At 46.4% G+C, this 18557-nt stretch overlaps 1 protein-coding gene across 6 annotated transcripts in view; it reads right to left on the minus strand.

Moving 5' to 3' along the window:
* The window catches only part of Pknox2 (PBX/knotted 1 homeobox 2), a 274475-nt gene that overhangs the window by 204550 nt on the left and 51368 nt on the right, over positions 1 to 18557 (minus strand). The window contains exon 1 of one of the 6 annotated variants that reach the window (XM_042280661.2): positions 12355 to 12389. The exons of the other annotated variants lie outside the window; for them this stretch is intronic. The gene's annotated coding sequence lies outside the window, so the exon portion shown is untranslated. Of the gene's footprint in view, positions 1 to 12354; positions 12390 to 18557 lie in introns of those variants that run through there. 6 annotated transcript variants of the gene reach the window in all.

Here is an 18557-nt window from a genome sequence, read left to right on the forward strand (position 1 = left end):
GTGGGAGGGAGAGGGTGTCAAGCATGAAACGTTTGGACTTGAACGTCTCCCAAAAGCCTGTGTGTCAAAAGCTTGGTTGCCAGAGTGGCACTATTAGATGGTCCGACCCTGGAGGGGTAGAGCCTAGGGGGAGGTGTTTAGAACACTGAATGGCCGTGAAGTGGATTGTGTGACCCCCAGCTTCCCCCTCTTTGCCTTCTGCTCTTCAGCCAGAAGGTGAGCAATTTCACTTGACTGCATACTTCTACCAGAGCATGCCCTGTCATAGGCCCAAAGTGATTTGGTCAATCAACTATGGACTAGACCCGCCAAAATTATGAGCCAAAATTAACCTTTCCTCTTCATAAACTGATTATCTATGATATTTTGTAATAGTGATGGAAAGCTGACTAGCGTGAGGACATGCCAAAAAAGGGAGGCGATCTAAGGAAAGACAAGAAGGGGGAAGTGTGGAGGGCCCTGGGACAGGGTCAAGGTTGCTCCGCCTGGGGGATTCTAAAGGACGAAATGATGCCAAGCAAGCACAATGGCAGAAACCAACCAGGACTCTGAGGATCACACAAGAAAGATCAGGTCTGGCATCAGAGCTGCTAGAGTCTCTGGAGGTTGTTTGGGTAAGGAAATGGTAGGACATGGGGCCCCTCTTCCACTCACTTGGGCATTTCCCCTTTAACTAAGACAAGTGAAGCATCTTGGAAAAAAGTGGTACTTCAGTTAGACTCAGGCATGAAGTATAGTGAGATGTACACACGGAAATAAACTGTCCTCTCTAGGCAAAGGCTCTTTTGTGGCTGTCTACAAATGGCTGCACGTTCATGGTCATAGTTCATGCAGACCCCTCATGAAGGAGACCATGCCACTAGACTGTAAGTCAGTGAGCAGAGGAAACACATTTTATGTGTCTTTATACCCCTAGAGTTTAGGAGAGTGCCTCATATGGGTCAGATTCCCAGTAAGTATCTGCTGAAATGTTGAATGACAGGCACTGTTCACTCCAACCAGAATCTCTAAGAGCAGCCAAGACCCAGCTTAGCTGGCAGCGGGCTCTAATATGTATTCTTCTCATTTACTTCCACATTCTTTCTGAGCACTCCATGAGCTGGGGACACAGTTGCTAGAGTCTATTAAAGGAGGCAGTGTGTTCTCCCCCTGCCCTTCGGTACTATCCATCTGAGACACCAGTAACTTAGAAGACAGAGCTGACTTTTCACCTGCACATGTTGCAAAGCCAAGAAGGGAAGCTTCTATGCGACAGGATCAGAATCCAGGTTGCTATAAAGCACTGAACAAACTAAAAAGGATGGCCTAAACCAGAACATTCATTTTTCCATCACTAGCTTTTTTTTTTTTCTTGCACACCAACATCATGAAAACCACAAATGAAATAATTTGGAAAGTCAGGGGAAAAATTGTCCACAATCTCATTACTTGAAACCATCAAATTACACTCTATGTCCACATGCAAATCCATCTTCCTAATAAAACTGCAGAAAAATGATTTGACAAGTATATGCACATAAAACCTGGCTCTTATACTACAAAAAAAAAATCAATTGCAGAACCAGAATGGGTTGAATTAGTTTGAAAAACAACACCAGAAGAACCTTGGGTCATCTGAGTTCAATGCAAGCACAGGACATGCCGCTGGTGCTGCCTGTGTTGTTAAATGTGATCTTAATAGCCATACAGTGTCTGGCTGGGGCCTGGGTGATGTCCTTCTGGACTTAGCAGCTCGTATTAGTTCTGTGTACTGTAATGCTGTCATGTTTCAAGATTTTTGACATTGATGAGTAAAAGAAAGAAGAGAAAAGATGTCTGGTGGTTAAAGCCCAGAGGTTACAACGGTGGACATGTTCCAATTCAAACTTGATCATGGGCAAGTTCCTGCACCTCTCTGTGCTTTAGTTTTTCATGTTGAAAATAGGACTCGTTACATCTCGACTTCTCAGAGTGGCTGTGAGGATGGTGAGGTGCCGAGAAAGCTAAGGTGTGTTAGAATGGTGCCCCATACAAGATGAGCATCCACTAAGCACCAGCTATTGTTGCATTCTTGTCATCTGGAAGAGGCTGGGAGGTAGAAGACAGAGGAGAAGAAACAGAACCGAGTCTACCTTTTGTCCCTCTTAATAGTACCCACTGGTAATAGAGTTAGGAATACTATTGCCTAAAGTAACCAGATCCCTCTTCCTCGTGGTAGACTGCCAAATAAGTCCAGAAACCATGAAATAGCGACTGCATTATTCTAGAAGGTAGGCTCAAATCTAATCAAAGATTCTAGAGGAAGCTAGTTTTCACATAACAACGGATTCTCTAATAATGAGAAACATTCAGAAATGAGTAAGGCTTCACTCCAAATAGTGACTCATAGTGCTGAAGGAGCTTCCTGCACTAGATGAAAAGCTGTGCCAAGGAATGGTGTCCCAGATTTGGCCTTCAGCCATTAGCAAAATCAAAAAAGAAAACGCACACACATTTGAATGTGTGTGTGTGTGTGTGTGTGTGTGTGTGTGTGTGTGTGTGTTTAAAACAGCATTTCTAATTTCTGTGAGCATGTATGCATGTGGTGTAGCACACGTGTGTGCATACATGTAGGTATGCACAAATGCATAAGCCAGAGGAGGACTTCAGTATCTGCTCTCTCCCTCTGAACCTTATTCCTTCAAAGCAGAATTTCTCATGGAACCTGGAGCTCACGGCTTTTGACTAAGTCGGTGGTCAGCAAGCCCCAGCATCCCCCCCCTCCACCCCCACTCGCAGCACTGGGGCTACAATCTCATGCAAGATCATGACCAGCTAGTTATTTGAGTGCCAGGATCTGAACTCAGGTCTCCATGGCTGTAGAGCCAGTGTTCTTAACCACTGAGCTATCATAAAAGCCCTGATAATTTATATTATGGTCAAAAATATTAATGGTGCCATCATCTTTCACCATCATCTCATAACACAATTCAACCTTCAAGAGCAGAGCAAAGAACTTGCAATTAAGGTCATTCCTTGAGTTGAACGACTAAAGTATCATCAAAGTCATTTCCTCTCGCAACAGGGCAGCAGCTCACATGAACTCGCTGCAACTGTGACAGCATGCGCGAGGTCTGCACGAGCTCCAGCCAGGAGAAATCCAAGCGTGGAGCAGGGATGAAATCCACCCCTAGCTGAGGAACGATTGGCATTTGCTAGCTTCCGGCAGAAGAAGAGTCAACTCTGTTTAGTGATGTGACCCTTGGAAGCCTGACCACACTCCAGGGCAGGCCTCACTCCTAGGAGAAGTAGGGTGATACAAACTGGACTCCATGGGGAGGAGAGGAGAAGTGTGTAGGGAGGTGAAGGTAGAGAGAGTAGATATGAGAGGAGCTGAGGGGTGAATGTGATCAAAACACAGTGCATTAAGTTCTCAAAGAATCAATATAAATATTCCAAGTCACAACTCTCTCTTTTCCCTCATCTCCATCTGTTTCCATCTGTATGTTATCTCTGTTTCTTTGTCTCCAAATGCCTCTCTCTTCTTCTGTCTCTCAGCTCTTTCTCTCTAACTTTCTATTCCTCTTTTCTTTTTTCTACTCTACTTGTTTTTCTCCTCCCCCTCATTGAAACAGGTTTTTATTTTTTTTATTTTATTTTATTTTTTTTTGGTTTTTCAAGACAGGGTTTCTCTGTGTAGCTTTGCGCCTTTTCCTGGAACTCACTTGGTAGCCCAGGCTGGCCTCGAACTCACAGAGATCCGCCTGCCTCTGCCTCCCGAGTGCTGGGATTAAAGGCGTGCGCCACCACCGCCCGGCCTGAAACAGGTTTTTAAAAAGCATTTAATATCTCCTGATGAAGGTTTCTCCTCCCTCTACTCCTCCCAGTCCCTCCCCACCTCCCCTCCCCTCTGGGTCCACCCCCTTCCTGTCTCCTTAGAAAACAAACAGGCTTCTAAGGGATAATAATAAAATAAAATATAATTAAATAAAACAAAGGCAAACACATTGGATAGGGACAAGACAAACAAACAAAAGAAAAGAGTGCAAGAAAACGCATGAGGAACAGATAGATATAGACTCGAAGGCCCATTTGTTCACACACCCAGGAATCCCACCAAAACACTAAACTGGAAGCTATAATATAGGTGCAAAGGAGTAAAAAGAGAGAAGAAAATTTTTTAAAAAGTAAATATGTAAGTAAAATAAAAAAGAAAAGATAACATTTTTTTTAATGGAAGAAAAGAAAAAGCCCCAATACAACTTTATGAGACAAGGAACCTTCACAAACACCATTGAGTTTGTTTTCTGTTGGTCATTTACTGCTGGGCCTGGGACCTGCCCTTAAGAGTTGTTTGTTTCCCCAGTGAGACTCCCTTGGAGGAAACTAGATGTTCATTTGTAAGTGGATACCAATTGGAGATTGCTTCTGTGTTAGAGATGTAAGGGGGATTTATTCTGTCCCTCATGTCTGCCTGTCCAAGTCTCCATCTTGGTATCTCTACCTGTCTCTGTCTCTCTGTGTGTCTCCGTTTCTGCTTCTGTCTCTCTCTGTCTGTCTCCATCTCTGTCCTCTGTCTCTGCCCCCACACATACACCCACACACATGCAACTTCTCCATGCTGGCCTTATCTTTCGCTCCTCACCATGCACCAAGGAAGAACCATCATGCCTGCACCCATGTGCATGGTATGTTAGAGCCTTCCAAAGCTAACACTGTGTGAGCTCAGCAGGCAAATACCATGTCAAAGGCATGCAGCCATGTAGTAGATATGACAAGAATTAGAACTTCAGCATCTCTTATTCACTCTGAATATGATATGGAGTCATAAATGACATTGACCACTCACATTTATAGACATGAAGGAATCTGTGAAATGATAAATGAAAGGGAGTTGGTGAACATTCATGTTTGTTTGGAAAAGAGATGAGACGAAGGAAAGAAGGAAGCTTCCCCTGGAAGTACTTCCAGAACTTGACGTTGCATCCTTAGACAGCTGGGCAGCCATCTGTGGGCATACCCAGGTAAGTTAGAAGGATGAAGGAGATGATGTTGTCCTAAACAAGTCAGGGTGCATACACACTGCCAAGAGTAGTCCAAGCCAGGTACGTGCATTCATGCTGACTGTGCAACTACTTTACTGTTAGATCTTGAAGAAGGACCATTAACCACTTTATGCCTCAATTTCCCCATTAGAAAATGATAGAGTTAGATTCTTAAAACAAAATTCCTCCAACATCTGCATATGAGATGGTCCTGATTAATTTCCAGGGAATGTGCTAAATCTCTTCCTCAAGGGTCTCAGAGTGTAATTGTGGCTAAGAGTAAAGATGCTGGGGTCAGACATGTAGGGTTCAAGCTGGGGCCCATTAATTTTTTTGACCTTAGCCTCTCTCAATCTCAATCTTCACATCTCTACAGGGAAGAGGACACTGGAAACAACAACAAATGAGATAATTCGTGTACCACATTGATTGAAGGACTTGGACAATATTAATAACTTAACAGGATTACTGATGTTATTCAGTGTCTAAAAGAGACCAGAAGAGTGGGAAAAGGACAGGCTAATGGAGAAGACTGGGGATCCATATTCGTTAACCGCCCAGAACTTTCCTGTTCTTGCTCAAGCCAGACCTTTGAGATCAGATCTATAAGAAGTCCTTCTTGGGCGCCAACAGTTCCCTGGAGGCCCCTCTTCTCTGAAAAGCTCCTATAGGCATATGGCAAACTTTCCAAAAGGGAAACAGAACTGAGTGAAAACCTTAGTTGGACAAGGCATTTGTGGAGATACCTATTAAGTGACTTCAGTGACTTTAGATAGCACATCCTGTGTCCTACTGCTGTAATACCAGAGTCCCCACACTGTTCCACCTAGCATGGCTGATATTCTGTCATTGCTTGTATTTGCCCCATGAGATTGCCATTCGGGCACTGTAGCTCCTGGTCAGAGGGTTCCACATGACATGACAGCTGAGTGAACAAACATATCATTACTTGGAACTAAATATACAGGATTTGAAAGTCTTACTTACTGGCACTGAGGACACCAGACACCTTTCCTCTAAGCCTGATAGACATACATTCTACTTCCACACTCTCTCTTTGGCTCTTTGGGTCACAGGAAGGCTGAGCACCAAGTTGCAAAGGACCTGCATGTGGTCCCTGGATCACATTCCTGACACTCTCTAATCTTGAGCCTGTGTTTGTATGTGTAGGTGTGAATCTGAAACCCTACATGGAATCTTAGCACTAGTAGCCTCACCCGAATCACTAAGCTATGAGGAAGAAGGAATCAGAGATGCTCTGACTCCTGGGTGGAAGACTGTGATTTGCTTTCTGAGCTCAGAGGGAAGACCCACCTAGACTGAACCATGTGAGCTCATGGACCAGCCTGGCCTTTGCAGAGTCCAACCAGTGGAAAGTCTGCTCACAGGGCAAGTTACCTTGACCCTGGGGACATCCTCTGCAGTGCAAAGACAACAAACCCCAGGCCTGCTATCTCCATCAGTTAGCTCAGCTCCTCTGCTCACACTGTGTCCTGCATTCCTTCTTCAGACTCCCAGTTGGCCTCCTCATTCCAGACTCACCCTGATCTTGCCCACCCACCCCCTCTCCTGGAGATCTTTTTGAAACACAAATGAGATCACATCTTCCCTTCTTTAAAACCATTCCAAGACTGAGTATCCATTGTTTTTCTAAATTCTGAAAACATTTGGGAAATTTCAAGTTTAAAAATGCTCATTTCTAACTTTTCACCAAAAGGGGGGCGGGGGGAGGGAGACGATTTAGCCATGCCAATCCTGCACATCCACTGAATGGCATTAGAGGCCAGTCATCAAAATTTTACTGGGCACAAGTCCTCCTGTTGGTTGCCTAAAAAGGAAGCAGGTGCCACCGGAAGTCTCTGTTGTCACAGGGCCAGGTATCTGGAGACAAACTCCGACTGCCTGTGGTGGAGTTTCAGGTCCAAGGTGACAGAATGGGGCAGGTCGGGTAGCAGAACACAGTGTGTTCTCATCATCTGCGCTGGACCCAACTAGAGGCTGAAGGAGGACGGCTTGGAGTGCCAACGCTGCTCCCCCTGGACCGGGTGGGCGCTCCACCCTCTCCTTCCTCCAGGCTCTGGCTACCAGGCACGAGCCGGGAAGGGCTTCCTGAAGCTTTCCAGGAACGCCAATGGCGCGAGGCTAGTGCTTCAGAGACTTGCCCCCACCCCACCCCATTCCCGAGGCTCCACCCCTAGCTCTGCCTCTTCTACCCACCCCCCTCTGTGGCAGCGGCACCCCTCCCTCCATTTCCATCCCACTCTTCCTATCAAAGCCCTAACAGCACATATTTTGTTAATTGTACAAACCTAATGGGGGAATGCATTGGCAAAAAAGGGTAATGGCCATCAGACCAGCAATAAAACAAAATTAATGGCCCATAGGAAGAAATCATGTCCACTTAATCCCAGCTCTGAAACTCTAATAGAATAATGGAATACCAACGGAGGGTTTTTTCTCTCTATGCAGATTGCTTACACCATGTTAATCACTTGCAAAGCAGGCCACATACCACTCTGGCTCACATGACCCTCCAGGGAAAGTAGCAGACCAGAAACATTCAGTGCAAGGCTCATTACTGACATGCACCACCGCAGTAACACCTTCTCTCCCTTCCCCAGGTGAGTCAGGACAGCTAGTGTGGGGCCTCATTGAGGGCCATCAGGTGTGGTGGGCTGGAAAGCAAGACACAGAATGCCTAATAATAGCAAACATTTATTGAGTGCTTACTATGTGCCAGACACTGATTAGCTGAACACTTCCTGTCTACTGGATTACTGCAGATCTTATTCTGTACAGCCAGACAGTGCTATGAGGTAGACACTGGCCACCACATATGGCTCTTTACAGTCAAATGCTAATTAATTAAAATATGATAAAAATGCAGAACTCAGTCTCTGGACTCAATCATCTTCACGTCAAGAGTGAAATGGCCACATGTGGTTCCTGGGGGTGGTACTTGAGTTATCAGTTCACTTCTACTATGAATGGCAAAACCCATGCATACAAGGTGGCTTAGCCAAGGTCAACTAAAGAATGAGTGACCAACTTCAGGAGTAGAATCCAGTGACAACCTTTAGTGACCATGAGAAGGGCTGGAGCCACACCCGGGTTCATGCATGGTCCTTTTAGCTATAATAGCCCCAAAGTGGAAGCATCAACAGAATAATGGAGAAACAGCATGGGGCTGCTATAGTTTGGATCCGAAAAGTCTCCCCAAAGACCCACGTGTTACAGACTTGGTTACCAACTCTTAATCCCAAAGATGGGAGAAGAAAAGCCACCAACCCAAATCATCATGACCAAATTAATTATGGCAAGCAATTGATTAAAGCAAGATTTTTATTCACGGACACAGGCTGCCTCTTCCTAAGGAGGGGTTCTAGTGGTCAGCACTGGCTATGAAGAAGACAAGGCTTTTTATAGCTCAGGGGTAGGGGGTTTCCGTATGACGGATTTGGCAGGCAAAATAGGTGAGGTTACAGGTCACAGGGGCAGAAGAACATAAGCATGATGGGTTAGTCCCTCTTGAAGCAAAGATTTTGCTGCAAGGTTGGCATAACAAGATTGCTGTGGGATGGTCTGTATGTCAAACTGCTCTGATTGGTCAATAAATAAAACACTGATTGGCCAGTGGCTAGGCAGGAAGTATAGGTGGGACTAACAGAGAGGAGAAAAGAAAGAACAGGAAGGAGTCACTGCCAGCTGCCTCCAGGACAAGCAGCATGTGAAGATGTCGGTAAGCCACGAGCCACGTGGCAAGGTATAGATTTATGGAAATGGATTAATTTAAGCTATAAGAACAGTTAGCAAGAATCCTGCCACAGCCATACAGTTTGTAAGCAATATAAGTCTCTGTGTTTACTTGGTTGGGTCTGAGTGGCTGTGGGACTGGTGGGTGACAAAGATTTGTCCTGACTGTGGGCCAGGCAGGAAAACTCTAGCTACACAAGATAGTCAACAGGTAGTTATAACAAGGTAGTCATGGGTGGTCACATAACCTTTTGAAACAAAGTAGCATTGCAAGATTGTTATAAACAACTGTTTGAAACAAAGACATGATTGCCATTCCTGGAACAGGCAGTACAGAACCATTTGAGGTTAAGGTTACACGTGGGGCATAGCCAAGTCCTTGAGAAACAGAGGTTTAATCATAAACAGGAATGAACCTAGTTTGTCTTTAGTGTAAGGTGGCTTTTAAGCTTAAAATGGAGGCAGGCTGGTTCTTCACAGTCAATGACACTACTGAGAAGTGATGGAACCTGAAAGGAGGCAGGACCTACTGAAGGAAGTTAGGTCATTGGGGGCAGGTCCTTGAAAGAGATGTCTTTGTCAGGAAGCAGGCCTCCATCATCACACATTCCCACCATGATGCACTGCACCAACATGGCACAAAGCGACGAGGCTATACGACATGGACTGAAATCTCCAAACCCAAGAGTCAAAGTAAACATTACCTATTGCTAACACAATTTTCTTTAGTGTTTTGTCACAGCTGACCAGCATGGGTAGATACACATAATAGTGCAAAAGATGGATGCTACAACATGGATGAACCGTGAGAACATTATGCTAAGTGAAATAAGCCAGCACAAAAGGGCAAATACTGTTTGATTCCACTCATAGGTGATACCTGGAGCAGTCAAATCCACAGAGACCAAAAGCACAATGATGGTTGCCAAGGCTGGGAGTAGGGTGGGCTGGGTGGGGAGCTGTTTAATAGGGGAGTTTCGATTTTGCGAGGTGAAAAGAGGTTTGTGAGCGGGTGGTGGAGATGGCTGCATGACTGTATGGATGAATGTAGTGCCGTTGAATGTTCAGTGCACTTAAAAATACCTTGTAAAAGTGTTTTGTACATATACACACCCCACCACCACCACCATGAACGTCTCCTAGTGCCTATGGGTGGGCGGGAAGAAAACATTCAGAATCTTTAAAAGTAGGAAATGGAGGTGTGGGCGCCATGGGCCCTGGCCCCCGACTGGGAGTGGCTGCGGCCTTGCTTGCTGACCTTGATAAGATGTCCTCCCTATTCAGATTCCCTGCCGGTATCCACCCTTCTGAATGCTTAGGGAAGTTCCTTGTTTGTGTATCCTGCATATTGGGTGTTAACAACTTAGATGCAAGAATGTAGAACATTGAGTCTGGAATGTAGACCATTGGTAGCTCCTGCCCTCCGGGGGTTCCTCCATTTGTGCTGTAAGCCTGTATGTATTTAAGGTTTCTTCCCTCTTTCAATAAACGGCATTCGACATCCAGTCGTACAAATGACCCGCTGTTTCTTGTCTCTATTTTTTAATCCGCAGCCCTTCGCTCAGACATGGTAAACGGGTATTGGTAATGCTGGCGTTACCGCTACATGGAGGCACTCAGCCGTCCTAAGACAAGATAAGACAAGGGGTGGGAAGGCAGGAGTGTTGGCAGAGAGAGCAGGAAAGCCAGAGTCCTTGCGGCCATAGAGGCGGGACCGCAAGAAAAGATGAGTGCTGTTTTCTCCCAAATGCGAAAACTGCCCATACTGTGGGTCCACGGGGAAGGTTTGGAAGGAAGCACTCAAGCCGAGGTGACTCTGGAGGGTTGGTACTGGGGTTGGAAATGATTTATGAAAATATTTGGTATTTTAAAACAGAGGAGGAGGAGCACCTAGGGGGGAGTGGGGAAGACCAACTCTCTAGTCTGAAATAAGAGAGAGTCTAGGAATGTATCCACAGCAATAAATGATGTGCACGAGGTCTTTCAGGGGAAGGGAATGGGAGGCCGAGAGAAGATGAGCAGGTTAGAACTCTTAACCTCTTAATGTCAAGTTAGGCAATATAAAAGAATAGCCTTTGTCACCTCAGACCTAGGACCCTGTACATGTCCCTCTAATTCTCTGGGCCTCAGTTTCTTCATCTTCTGGACCAAGAGACTAGACTGGAGCGAGAGCAACCTCTAAGTTTTAGATGCCTGCCAGTCTCTTAGTTTTTAATCCCGAATGGTGTGGATGTTATTCTGGGAAAGTGTTGTGAATTACAGCAAGATTTTGAGGCTGTACACATTCCCCGAAGTTATAAGTCAGAAGCAAAGATATACACCAGGTGCATATTCAGCCCCCAAAGTCCTAAGATTCCAAGAAATTTTGGACAAAATATCAATCAATCTTTTGGTTTTAACTCAAATGTTTCTGCTTGCCTTGCCTGTGAGAGACATGGTAAAAATGCAGTGATGCTATCCTGATCTACTCTAAAAGGTTAAAATGCCATCTCTCGTGCAAGTAAATATTCTTGTTGGGCCCCGGTTAGGTTAGAAGCAGGAGAAACTGTGAAGCAGGCACGGAGGGGGAGGGAAGAGACTGCTCCTGCTCTGGGGAACAAAGCCATGTGACATGGGAGAAGGGTCAGCAGCAGGATGACCCTGGACATTCCTCGTTTGGTTAGAACTGAAGAGGCCCCCAAGTCCCCTCTGGAGAGGGGTCTGGTTCCAAAAGAAAAGTAAATACAGCCTACCCAGGAGGTGCAGCCCCAGGCAGAACAAATGCCGGGCTTTGTGCTAACAAGTCCCCACTGGCATCTGGCTTTACTTTGCATAGAATTCTCAGCTGTGTGACAAGAGAAAGTGACAATCTGAGGATTCATCAAGGGAGGCAGTGCAGGCAAAGTACAGCATTTTTGCCACCAAGAGGCAATAAGGACTAAACCAGGGTCATGGGGGGGGAGGGAGGGCGGGGGGGGGGGGCATCTGCAACACTGGGTTGTGCCTGCCAGCCTAGGAGCCAGTTACAGCAGAAGAGCTGGCCCAGAGTGGGAGCCAAGAGAGAACAGAGCATGGCTGGAGGTGGCAGCAGAAGTCTGCAATGTCAGCACTTTGGAGGCAGGAGGATGGCCACAAGTTCTAGACCAGCCTTAACTAGTTCATGAGACCCTGCCTCAAAACACCAACCAACCAACAAAACAAAATAAAACCCTTCTTTTCATTTTAAATTTAAAACATGGGTTGGGGGGCGGGCGGGATTTATTTAGGGAATCCCAGATGGGAAGCCAGGCCAGGAATTCTTTTACGTATGAAATGTTTTTAGTGTGTCAGCTCTTTCGCTAGGTTGAGTTCAATGATGAACAACAAATCCAGTCCTCTGACCTGCAGGAACCTACGTTCTAGCAGGCATGTTCTTAGCCCTCGCGCTGCGTGCAGCCCAGGATAGCAATGAATGCCGTCCCCCACAAGAATCATAAACAAAGCATTATGAGTTTTCTGATGTGAACTTTGTGAGTGGTGATGTCCAGTCATGACGTCAAAGGTTGAACAAGCCTAGGGTGAAGTTTGAAAGGACGACAGCAGGTTCTCCCCACCAAGTATTCCCAGAACTTTCTATTACCAGGTCCCTTTGGAGCTGATATATCCATATCGTAGGGGACAGTGGGGCCAGCCACCTTTCTTAGAGCAGAACTGAAAAGAAGAAAATGCTGGTATTAGGTCCGGACCAAACCAACCATCCTGTGCATCTCAGAGAAGGAGTCTCAGAGCCCCTCCAAACAGCCTTAAGACACTTCCCATTCATTATTTCCCAACTCACCTCCTGGGGCCGGCCCTGAATATTGTTTCATAAATAACTGAGCAGGGCTCCAGGGTTAGGCAGATGTGCACAGTGCTGGCTGATGATGAGGGACTTTGGCTGTGCTAAACGGTTCTGGGATGCTGACTCCCAGCAGAGGAGTGGCTGGGTGGAGAGAGCAACCACGTGGCTGGTGTCCCCACCTGCATCCCCAGATCACAGTGGGATGCTGAAAGAGCATTTGTTTCCAATGGTTCTTAGCCACTAATTTGGCTCCAGGGTATAACACCAATCTGAGAACAAACGGAGTAGGAAAACCATGCCTTTCCTAAGGAGACCCAATTTTGCCATGAACAGGGGAGGAGTCGGGGAGGGTTTCTGGGTTCACAGCACAGGCCACGGGGCACTGTGGCAGAGTCACTGGGCACTGAGGCAGGGCCTCTTGCGCGGAGGCAAGATGGCATCTCTGCCCTCCAGCTCCCAGCCACCCCGGCTGCAGTACCATCTGCTGAGCTTCACCTGCTCATTGCTCCTCCGAGGTGCCTCCAGCAGAGGACAGATTATTCTGATGGCAGGGAGATAGAATATGGTCCCTTGCTAGCAGTAACTACCCAGAACAATCTCTCCTGTGCAGCTGACTGTCTCCACCTGGCATCTGCCTGCAAAGGAGCTTGCAGGTGGCAGAGGGTACAGGAGCAGGCTGGGGACTCTGCCCACACAGAGAAGGGTCTAAAGGCCCTCTGGGGGCAGGATTTGCTCAAAATGCCCTCTGTTGGGCTACAGAAAGGTCGGCCGCAGGCAACCTCTGGAGGAGACACAAGCGGAGCTCTTTTTGTGGCAAACTGAAGAGCTAGCACCCTCCAGGGGCAAAGGGGAAGAGGTGGTGAGCCAGGCAGCCTGGCCGGGAAGCAGCTGCCTTCTCATGTGCAAAACCGCCCGCCCGTCAACAGAGGCCCTGCTCACTGCTAATTGCCTTCTTATGTCTTAAAGCATCTAAATCAGAGGGCTTTCAGTGACCCTCTCGAAAGCAAAACAGCAGACAGGATGCCTTTTCCAGCGCACACCGCTTTCACTCCCAGCCTCCCAGAAGACGGGTCATGGCTTCTATGACAAAAACACCAGCCTTGCTAGCTGATGATTTAGCTGTTCAATAATTTCATAAATCCGACCTTGAATAAAAGTACAGGAAAGGGAACAATTTTTTAAAAATCTCCGAGCAGTCAAAGCACGTTTCACAAAATCACGTTTATGAACCTGTTCAGCAGGGATGCTCTGGAGCTTCCCTTATGGCTCTCCTTGCTCTATTGTTACACGCATTTCTAACAGGTTAAGGTATCTGGGTAGGCCTCGTCCATCTAGATATCATAAAAAGAGGAGTAGGGAGGAGGTTTTCCCCAAAGGCAGACTTTGGGGTCTGCAAGGCCAGAGAGAGAGCCATGGGCAAGCCTGTGAGTCATCAGCAAGGTTTAGTCATGGTCAACTTAATTTGCACAGGAAGACTGGGAAGGATAGGAGAGGCGATGTGTGAAACATCCCCCTGCTTCTAGAGTCTGGTGTCCTTGGGGGCCCGAGAGTGCCGAGTCCTTTCTCTGGTGTATTCAGAAGTTGTTGTTCGATATTTTGATCACATTCTGACAATAAGTTTGCTTTGAGTCAGAGGGCGGAGCTAGCCACTAGCTGATCAAGATTAACCATGATTAAACCTGGATTGAGGACAGACAGGAGACAGGAAGTAATAAGGTGGAGCTGAGAGAGGATCTCAAGCTTTTGGGTTTGAGGAACGGAAGAGAGAGGAGGTGATTGGTGGCTTCTCCACTTCTCTAATCATTCAGGTTCTTTTTGTTGTTTGTTTGTTTTTGTTTTGTTTTGTTTTGTTTTTTTCCGAGACAGGGTTTCTCTGTGTAGTTTTGGTGCCTGTCCTGGATCTCGCTCTGTAGACCAGGCTGGCCTCAAACTCACAGAGATCCCCCTGGCTCTGCCTCCCAAGCGCTAGGATTAAAGGCATGCACCGCCACCACTGCCCGGCTCTCATTCAGGTTCTTAACCCATATCTGACTCCCGATTTTTATTGATAAAGAATAAATAGATAAACGCATCAAGAAGTTGCTTGAGTTTCTAATTGGTTGGTTCATTCATTCATTCAACAGGTATTGATACCTGTTGCTGTTGGGTTACTCCAACAAGGTGGGAAGAAAGGAAGGCAGGGAATAGCTGGTCCTCACAATGTACTACTCCATGATGTACACTGTCTAGATATTAGAAAAGACATCTAGGACGTGGAGAGGCAAACCAGCTAAGCCATCTTTTAATCCCGGCCCTAAGTACTTTGAAGAAAATTTCTGTGAGAAGAGGCAATAATAATTAAGGATTTAGCTGGAAACGTCACAGTACCAAAAGCTTCAAACTGTATCTCCAAGAAAAATGAAACAATACTTCTCAGGCCTTAAAAAAAAAATTAAAAAACAAATAACAAAAAACCTGGTGTGGAGCACATCTTAGAAAAAGGTGCACAGAGAAGTAACGGTGAAAAATCAGAGCTGGGGAGAGTTAGAGCAATGAGGTTGTGGGGTTGGGCTTCCTCATCTGCATAATGACCATTTGGAGCCCCCGGGGTCAGAATCGCTTCAGGCTCCCACATTAACTGGACTGCCTCTCCCTGACCCCACATTTCCTCAGCTTTCGTGTAGATTTGGAAGGCAGCATTTGCATTCCCAGTGCTTCTCCCGGTACCAGCCAATCACCCCAGTTACACACATCTTGGTGGGGACCAGCTCCAGGTCCCCAGCCACTCCCTGTCCCTCACACAACAGGTAGGTAGCACTGCCATCATTTGAGGACACAGAGTTTTTGCAGGTGGTGGGGGAGGGGAGGAAATTCGAGCAATCTGTCCTGAAGAATGAGAGTTAATAATTTATAGATTCATTAAAAAAAAAACAAACTGCTGAAACAAATTGCATGCAAATTGTGTGACAGTCAAAGGCAGTGTGCCAGTGTTGCCTAGTGAAGCATAATAAATATATGCATCCCATAATAATAAGTTACTTAAACTTGGGCCACTAAATGATTTATTAATTGTCCTCAAATCCTTCCCAGCTACAGCCAAAACCACGAGTGTGGTCATATTTTACTTCAGTTCACAGACCACACAGCTGCCCACAGCTGTCCAGCCGGTGTTTCATCTCAGCCTCACCTTCACAGAAGGAGATGCTGCCTCACCAAAGAAGCACATGTGCCCAAAGGTACTGGCACACACTACTATTCTTCCCCGTCTCTCACTCTGCTGCCGGTCCCCAGGGTGCATGCATCCCGAGGGGGCCCAGGCCGCTAACCCCAGATTCACAGCCCATGTCCTCTCCATCAGGGGTACCACATCTTACAACACACTGAGCCCCAGATGAATGTGGGTTTCTGCTGGTGTGTACACCAACCCAACCGCGCCTGTTCCCCACCCCTGGCCTGTCAGTGCTCTCAATGCTTCTATTTCCAGAAGACCCCACCCGCAGAGTCAACACCTTGGGATTCTGATCTGAGAGCTACTCTGGAAGGAGGGAGCTTCACTAGCAAGCTGGAGCCTAGAACCTTCAGTGGGGCAGGCTTCAGCAAAACATGCAACTTTGGAAAATATCCCCTCTGAGGAAACACTGCCTCTGTGGATAGAGAAATGGGCCGGGGTCAGGACCAGTTCTGGAATAAATGGGAAAAGAATGCCAGAGCTGGTGATTCTCCACGGGTGACGGCCCTGGTAACAGAAAGCTGCCCCTGTCCCCTGTGGGCTTCTCTCCGGTCTTCCCATATCAGACCAGGGCTGCCTTTGGGAGCCATCTCTATCTCCATGCTCTTCAATCCCCACACCCAATACTGGGGGATTTCACTCCTCACCCAAGTAACTCCTCACATCTGTCCCTATATCCCCATGGCCACTGTTTAGCTTTGAGCCTAGAGACTGCAAACCAGAAGTTCTTAGCACAACTCAGCCCCAGATGTTTGGTAGAATTGGTAGTGAGCTATTGTTGCTGTTGTTTTTCATGGTAGTGGGCTGGGTTTGGTTTTTGTTTGTTTCTTTATTTGTTTGTTTGTTCCATTTAAAATCTAGTTTTAGAATAGACAATATATAGCACAGTTCAAAATTCCATAGTATGAAATGGTGTACATGGTGATATCTGCCTCTCATTTCTATCTCTCATCTGTCCAAACAAATACAAACATGGACTCTTGTTTGCCCAGTTCTGCATACGCCGTAGCACTTTTGAGGGGCTCTGCTTTTATTCACAATGTATTTTGGAGATCTTTCCACATCAACACAAAGAACTTCCTCAAATTAAATCCAGAGTATTCCCTTGTCAGGACATCCCATAATCTAATTGGTCTTCAATTAATGGATGCTTGAGTTCTTTCCAAGTTTTTGCAATCATAAATAAAGCTGCAGAGAACATACCTACACAGATGCCATTTCACATAGATGGAAGCATCAGTATCCCTGAGCATCAGTATCCCAATATGAAAACTGCAAGTCAAATTGTAGTTTAAAAGGCCTATTATCATTTAAATTTATTTGTTTATATATTTTTATTTTTCAGTGGGAGGGATCAAACTCAGGGCCTTGCACACACTAGGCCACTGACTTTATCCTTAGCCCCCCACTTTCTATTATGTGTATGTGCTCATGTATGTTTATGTGTGCACTCATGCACTAGAGATCAACCTAAGCTGCCATTCCTTAGGAGCCATCCGTCTTTTGAGCGAGGGTGTCTTACTGGCCTGTAAACTGACTGGTTAGGCTGGCCAGCAGGTGAGCTTCGAGCATCTGCCCATATATTCCCTAGTGCTAGGATTCCAAGCATGGGCCACTGTGCTGGCTAGTTTTATGTCAGCTTGACACAAGCTAGAGTCATCTGAAATGAGGAAACCTCAATTAAGAAATTGCCTTCACCGGGCGGTGGTGGCACACACCTTTAATCCCAGCTCTCAGGAGGCAGAACCAGGTGGATCTCTGTGAGTTCAAGGCCAGCCTGGTCTACAGAGCGAGATCCAGGATAGGCTCCAAAGCTACACGGAGAAACCCTATCTCGGAAAAAAAAAAAAAGAAAGAAAGAAAGAAAGAAAGAAAGAAAGAAAGAAAGAAAGAAAGAAAGAAAGAAAGAAAGAAAGAAAGAAAGAAATTGCCCTCATAAGATCTGGCTATAAGGCGTTATCTTAATTAGTGATTGATGGGGGAGGGCCTGGCCCACGGTGGGTGGTGTCATCCTGTGCTGGTGGTCCTGGGTTCTATAAGAAAGTAGGCTGAGCAATTGATGCTGGGCCATGATGAGCAAAGCAGACAGCAGCATCTTCATGTCCTCTGCATCAGCTCCTGCCTCCAGGTTCCTGCCCTGCTTGAGTTCCTGTCCTGACATTCTTCAGAGATGAGCAGTGATGTCAAAGTGTGAGACAAATAAACCCTTTTCTCCCCAAGTTTTCTTGGTTTCATCACAGCAACAGTAACCCTAACTGGAGCGTGCCCCAACACCCAGCTTTTTTTTTTAAACATGGATTCTACTGGGCAGCGGTGACGCACGCCTTTAATCCCAGCACTTGGGAGGCAGAGCGAGGCAAATCTCTGTAAGTTCAAGGCCAGCCTGGTCTGCAGAATATATATATATATGGATATGTTGTTAAACCCTGCCCCTGAACACCACTGTACAAAATAGAATTTTAAAAATGCATATGGCTCTAGCCATATGGAGTTGGTCTGGACCCTTCTAACCCATGTCTGCTCAGACAAGTGTTCTAAATACCCTGGCAATGTCCCCCATTGTTTAAATAGGTCCATTAGTTTCTCCAGTACCTGCATACTGAAACCCAAGTGCCTCAGTGCTCAGTCCATTTCTTCTTCCTCCTTGGATAGCTCCTTCCCTCCCTCTCCCAAGTAAAGCCCAGGACAGTCTGTACTGATATGACCTCCTGCAAACAAATTTTTGACCAAGTCCCTGTCCCCTCCTCATCATGGCCATGGATGCATGAACCTACCGGTCTGAGCCAATGCCTCC

Source organism: Peromyscus maniculatus, chromosome 7 (assembly GCF_049852395.1).
Source record: "Peromyscus maniculatus bairdii isolate BWxNUB_F1_BW_parent chromosome 7, HU_Pman_BW_mat_3.1, whole genome shotgun sequence".
Taxonomy (NCBI): Eukaryota; Metazoa; Chordata; class Mammalia; order Rodentia; family Cricetidae; genus Peromyscus; species Peromyscus maniculatus.